Raw genomic sequence first — 7,288 nt, forward strand, 5'->3', positions numbered from 1 at the left:
GTTCCATGGACTTCCATTGGAAGATCCTCATCAGTTTTTGGCTGAATTCTTGCAAATCTGTGACACTGTCAAGACTAATGGGGTTGACCCTGAGGTCTACAGACTTATGCTATTCCCTTTTGCTGTAAGAGACAGAGCTAGGACATGGTTGGACTCACAACCTAAAGAAAGCCTGGACTCATGGGAAAAGCTAGTCAATGCCTTCTTGGCAAAGTTCTTTCCACCTCAAAAATTGAGTAAGCTTAGAGTGGAAGTCCAAACCTTCAGACAGAAGGATGGAGAATCCCTCTATGAAGCTTGGGAAAGATACAAACAATTGATCAAAAAATGTCCATCTGACATGCTTTCTGAATGGAGCATCATAGGTATTTTCTATGATGGTCTCTCTGAACTATCCAAGATGTCTTTGGATAGCTCTGCTGGAGGATCTCTTCATTTGAAGAAGACGCCTACAGAAGCTCAAGAGCTAATTAAAATGGTTGCAAATAACCAATTCATGTACACTTCTGAAAGGAATCCTGTGAACAATGGGACTAATCAGAAGAAAGGAGTTCTTGAGATTGATGCTCTGAATGCCATTCTGGCTCAGAATAAAATATTGACTCAACAAGTCAATTTGATTTCTCAAAGTCTGTCTGGAATGCAAAATGCACCAAGCAGTACTAAGGATGCTTCATCTGAAGAAGAAGCCTATGATCCTGAGAACCCTTCAATGGAAGAGGTGAATTACCTAGGAGAACCCTTTGGAAACACCTATAATTCTTCATGGAGAAATCACCCAAATTTCTCATGGAAGAATCAAGAGAGACCTCAACAAGGTTTCAATAACAATAATGGTGGAAGAAATAGGTTTAGCAATGGCAAGCCTTTTCCATCATCTTCTCAGCAACAGACAGAGAATTCTAAGCAGAACCCCTCTGACTTAGCAACCATGGTCTCTGATCTGATCAAAACCACTCAAAGTTTCATGACTGAAACAAGATCCTCCATTAGGAATTTGGAGGCACAAGTGGGACAACTAAGCAAGAAAGTTACTGAACTCCCTCCTAGTACTCTCCCAAGCAACACAGAAGAAAATCCAAAAGGAGAGTGCAAGGCCATCAACATGGCCGAATTTGGAGAGGAAGGAGAGGAAGTGAACGCCACTGAAGAAGACCTCAGTGGGCGTGCACTGACCTCCAATGAGTTCCCTAATGAGGAACCATGGGAATCTGAGGCTCAAAATGAGACCATAGAGATTCCAATGGACTTACTTCTGCCTTTCATGAGCTCTGATGAGTATTCTTCCTCTGAAGAGGATGAGTATGTCACTGAAGAGTAAGTTGCTAAATACCTTGGAGCAATCATGAAGCTAAATGACAAGTTATTTGGAAATGAGACTTGGGAGAATGAACCTCCTTTGCTCACCAAAGAACTGGGTGACTTGTCTAGGCAGAAACTACCTCAAAAGAGACAAGATCCTGGGAAGTTTTCAATACCTTGTACCATAGGCACCATGACCTTCAAGAAGGCTCTGTGTGACTTAGGGTCAAGTGTAAACCTCATGCCTCTCTCTGTAATGGAGAAGCTAGGGATCTTTGAGGTGCAAGCTGCAAGAATCTCATTAGAGATGGCAGACAACTCAAGAAAACAAGCTCATGGACTTGTAGAGGATGTTTTGGTGAAGATTGAAGACCATTACATCCCTGCTGATTTCATAGTCCTAGAGACTGGGAAGTGCATGGACGAAACCATCATCCTTGGCAGACCCTTCCTAGCCACAGCAAAGGCTGTGATTGATGTTGATAGAGGCGAACTGATCATTCAAGTGAATGAAGAATCCTTTGTGTTTAAGGCTCAAGGATATCCCTCTGTCACCATGGAGAGGAAGCATGAAGAGCTTCTCTCAAATCAGAGTCAAACAGAGCCCCCACAGTCAAACTCTAAGTTTGGTGTTGGGAGGCCACAACCAAACTCTAAGTTTGGTGTTGAACCCCCACATTCAAACTCTAAGTTTGGTGTTGGGAGGTTCCAACATTGCTCTGAGAAAATGTGAGGCTCCATGAGAGTCCTCTGTCAAGCTAATGACATTAAAGAAGCGCTTGTTGGGAGGCAACCCAATGTTATAGTTTATCTATTTTCTTTTGTTATTTTATGTTTTTTTGTAGGTTGATGATCATGAGAAGTCACAAAATCAATTGAAAAAGCAAAAACAGAATGAAAAACAGGAAGAAAAACAGCACACCCTGGAGGAAGAATCCACTGGCGTTTAAACGCCAGTGAGGCTAGCAGTTGGGCGTTTAACGCCCAGTCTGGCACCATTCTGGGCGTTTAACGCCAGAAAGGGGCACCAGACTGGCGTTAAATGCCAGAAAAGGGCAAGAACCTGGCGTTAAACGTCAGGAATGGGCACCAGCCCGGCGTTTAACGCCAGAAATGGCTCAAAACGTGATTTTGAATGCCATTTGGTGCAGGGATGACTTTTCCTTGACACCACAGGATCTGTGGACCCCACAGGATCCCCACCAACCCCACCACTCTCTCTCTTCTTCACCCATTCACCAATCACCTCAATACCTCTTCCCCAAAAACCCTTCACCTATCAAATCCCTTCTTTCTCTTCACCACTCACATCCATCCTTCATAAACCCCACCTACCTCACCATTCAAATTCAAACCACTTTCCCAACCAAACCCACCCTCACTTGACCGAACCTTACCCACCCCCTCTCCTATATATACCCTTCTTCACCCCTTCATTTTCACACAACCTAAACACCACTTCTCCCCCTCTTTGGCCGACACAAAAGCCATTTCCTTCTTCCTCATTTCTTCTTCTTCTACTCTCTTCTTTCCTCTTTTGCTCGAGGACGAGCAAACCTTTTAAGTTTGGTATGGTAAAAGCGTTGCTTTTTCGTTTTTCCATAACCATTTATGGCATCCAAGGCCGGAGAAACTTCTAGAAAGAGGAAAGGGAAGGCAAAAGCTTCTACCTCCGAGTCATGGGAGATGGAGAGATTCATCTCAAGGGTGCATCAAGACCAATTCTATGAAGTTGTGGCCTTGAAGAAGGTGATCCCCGAGGTCCCTTTTTCACTCAAAAAGGGTGAATATCCGGAGATCCGACATGAGATCCGAAGAAGAGGTTGGGAAGTTCTTACCAACCCCATTCAACAAGTCGGAATCTTAATGGTTCAAGAGTTCTATGCCAATGCATGGGTCACCAAGAACCATGATCAAAGTGTGAACCCGGATCCAAAAAAATTATCTTACTATGGTTCGGGGGAAATACTTGGATTTTAGTCCGGAAAATGTAAGGTTGGCATTCAACTTGCCTATGATGCAAGGAGATGAACATCCTTACACTAGAAGGGTCAACTTTGATCAAAGGTTGGACCAAGTCCTCACAGTCATATGTGAAGAGGGCGCCCAATGGAAGAGAGATTCAAGAGGGAAGCCGGTTCAATTGAGAAGGCATGACCTCAAACCCGTGGCTAGAGGATGGTTGGAGTTTATCCAACGCTCAGTCATTCCCACTAGCAACCGGTCCGAAGTTACTCTAGACCGGGCCATCATGATTCATAGCATCATGATTGGAGAAGAAGTGGAAGTTCATGAGGTTATAGCCCAAGAACTCTATAAGGTGGCGGACAAGTCCTCTACCTTAGCAAGGTTAGCCTTTCCTCATCTCATTTGTCACCTCTGTTATTCAGTTGGAGTTGACATAGAGGGAGACATCCCCATTGATGAGGAGAAGCCCATCACTAAGAAAAGGATGGAGCACACAAGAGACCCCACTCATCATGAGATCCCTGAGATGCCCCAAGGGATGCACTTTCCTCCACAAAACTATTGGGAGCAACTGAACACCTCCCTAGGAGAATTGAGTTCCAACATGGGACAACTAAGGGTGGAGCATCAAGAACACTCCATCATCCTCCATGAAATTAGAGAAGATCAAAGGATCATGAGAGAGGAGCAACAAAGACAAGGAAGAGACATTGAGGAGCTCAAGCACTCCATAGGATCTTCAAGAGGAAGAAAGAGCCGCCATCACTAAGGTGGACCCGTTCTTTAATCTCCTTGTTCTTTATTCTTCTGTTTTTCGAAAATTATGCTTTGTGTTACCTATGTTTGTATCTTGTGATCATTAGTGTCTTAGTGTCTATGCCTTAAAGTTATGAATTTCCTATGAATCCATCACCTTTCTTAAATAAAAAATGTTCTTAATTGAAAAGAAAAAAGAATTGCATGAATTTTGAATTTTATAGCAGTTTAATTATTTTGATGTGGTGGCATTACTTTTGTCTTCTGAATGTATGCTTAAACAGTGCATATGTCTTTTGAATTTGTGGTTCATGAATGTTGGCTCTTGAAAGAATGATGAAAAAGGAGACATGTTACTGAGGATCTGAAAAATCATAAAAATGATTCTTGAAGCAAGAAAAAGCAGTGAACACAAAAAAAAAAGAAGAGAAAGAGAAAAAGAAAGAAAAAGAAAGAATAAAGTTGTGATCCAAGGCAAAAAGAGTGTGCTTAAGAACCCTGGACACCTCTAATTGGGGACTCTAGCAAAGCTAAGTCACAATCTGAAAAGGTTCACCCAATTATGTGTCTGTGGCATGTATGTATCCGGTGGTAATACTGGAAGACAGAGTGCTTTGGGCCACGGCCAAGACTCATAAAGTAGCTGTGTTCAAGAATCATCATACTTAACTAGGAGAATCAATAACACTATCTGGATTCTGAGTTCCTAAAGAAGCCAATCATTCTGAGTTGCAAAGGATAGAGTGAGATGCCAAAACTGTTAAGAGGCAAAAAGCTAAAAGCCCCGCTCATCTAATTAATACTGATCTTCATAGATGTTTTTGGAATTCATTGCATATTCTCTTCTTTTTATCTTATTTGATCTTCAGTTGCTTGGGGACAAGCAACAATTTAAGTTTGGTGTTGTGATGAGCGGATAATTTGTACCCTTTTTGGCATTGTTTTTAGTGTGTTTTTAGTATGATCTAGTTAGTTTTTAGTATATTTTTATTAGTTTTTAGTTAAAATTCACTTTTCTGGACTTTACTATGAGTTTGTGTGTTTTTCTGTGATTTCAGGTATTTTCTGGCTGAAATTGAGGGACCTGAGCAAAAATCTGATTCAGAGACTGAAAAGGACTGCAGATGCTGTTGGATTCTGACCTCCCTGCACTCGAAGTGGATTTTCTGGAGCTACAGAAGCCCAATTGGCGCGCTCTCAACGGCGTTGGAAAGTATACATCCTGGGCTTTCCAGCAATATATGATAGTCCATACTTTGCCCAAGATTTGATGGCCCAAACCGGCGTTCAAAGTCACCCTCAGAAATTCCAGCGTTAAACGCCGGAACTGGCACCAAAATGGGAGTTAAACGCCTAAACTGGCATAAAAGCTGGCGTTTAACTCCAAGAAGGGTCTCTACACGAAATTGCTTCATTGCTCAGCCCAAGCACACACCAAGTGGGCCCGGAAGTGGATTTTTATGTCATTTACTCATCTCTGTACACCCTAGGCTACTAGTTTTCTATAAATAGGACCTTTTGCTATTGTATCTGAGGGCTTTTTGATCATGTTTTATGATTGAACTCACTTTGGGAGGCTGGCCATTCGGCCATGCCTAGACCTTGTTCTTATGTATTTTCAACGGTGGAGTCTCTACACACCAAAGATTAAGGTGTGGAGCTCTGCTGTACCTCGAGTATTAATGCGATTACTATTGTTCTTCTATTCAATTCCGCTTGTTCTTTGTCCAAGATATCACTTGTTCTTCAACTTGATGAATGTGATGATCCGTGACACTCATCATCATTCTCACTTATGAACAAGGTGACTGACAACCACTTTTGTTCTACAAGCAACCAAGGCTCTAATGAATATCTCTTGGATTCCTGATACACGATGCATGGTTGATCGCCTGACAACCGAGTGCTCGCCTGACAAACGAGCCAGCCATTCCGTGAGATCAGAGTCTTCGTGGTATAGGCGAGAACTGATGGCGGCATTCAAGAGAATCCGGAAGGTCTAAACCTTGTCTGTGGTATTCTGAGTAGGATTCAATGATTGAATGACTGTGACGTGCTTCAAACTCCTAGCAGGCGGGGCGTTAGTGACAGACGCAAAAGAATCGCTGGATTCTATTCCGGCCTGACCGAGAACCGACAGCTGATTAGCCATATGCTGTGACAGAGCATAGGAACATTTTCACTGAGAGGATGGGAGGTAGCCACTGACAACGGTGAAACCCTACATAAGCTTGCCATGGAAAGGAGTAAGAAGGATTGGATGAAGACAGTAGGAAAGCAGAGAGACGGAAGGGAAGGCATCTTCATACGCTTATCTGAAGTTCCTACCAATGAATTACATAAGTGCCTCTATCTTTATCTTTATGCTTTATTTGTATACCACTATACCCATTTGAGTCTGCCTGACTGAGATTTACAAGGTGACCATAGCTTGCTTCATACCAACAATCTCCGTGGGATCGACCCTTACTCGCGTAAGGTATTACTTGGACGACCCAGTGCACTTGCTGGTTAGTTGTGTGCATCAAATTGTTTTGTGTATGGACAACTGACGGTTCACAACTGACGGTTCTCAGAGCTTAAGAATGAATTCTAGTATTTCATGATGATCTGCTGAAGTCTGGCTGGCTGAAAAGCCATGTCTAATCTTATTGGACCGAGGTTTCAACTAATCATCACAAGAGCTTGTTGATTTCTATCAATCTTGCTATTGGAGCAATGATCTGCTAAGGCTTGGCTGGCCATTGGCCATGTCTAGTGTTTTGGACCGAAGCTTTCTTTGAAAGCTTGGCTGGCTGTGAAGCCATGTCTAATTCCTGGACCGGAGTCTTAGACTAGCATTGCAATGATTCCTGGAATCCAAATTAAGAATTCTGAAACTTTTATTTTCTATTTCCATATAATTTTCGAAAAAAAGCACAAAAAAATTTTAAAAATCATAAAAACCAAAAATATTTTATGTTTCTTGTTTGAGTCTAGTGTCTAATTTTAAGTTTGGTGTCTTGCATGCATTGTTTATTTGATCTTGGTTCTATTTTCAAGTCAATAGTACAGGGAACTGAAGATTCAGAACATGCAGCAGAGGAATTACACAGAAAAAGCTGGGCGTTCAAAACGCCCAGTGAAGAAGGACAGACTGGCGTTTAAACGCCAGCCAGGGTACCTGGTTGGGCGTTTAACGCCCAAAAAGGTAGCATTTTGGGCGTTAAACGCCAGAATGGATACCATTCTGGGCGTTTAACGCCAGGATGGCACAAGGGGG

At 42.5% G+C, this 7,288-nt stretch overlaps 1 non-coding gene across 1 annotated transcript; it reads right to left on the reverse strand.

The window, feature by feature from the left end:
• Positions 1-238: 238 nt before the first annotated feature.
• On the reverse strand, positions 239-342 carry LOC130972723 (small nucleolar RNA R71). Its single transcript, XR_009083885.1, has one exon. It is a non-coding gene; the product is annotated as a small nucleolar RNA R71 (small nucleolar RNA).
• Between the last annotated feature and the right edge of the window lie 6,946 nt (positions 343-7,288).

This window comes from Arachis stenosperma, chromosome 3 (assembly GCF_014773155.1).
Source record: "Arachis stenosperma cultivar V10309 chromosome 3, arast.V10309.gnm1.PFL2, whole genome shotgun sequence".
NCBI lineage: Eukaryota > Viridiplantae > Streptophyta > Magnoliopsida > Fabales > Fabaceae > Arachis > Arachis stenosperma.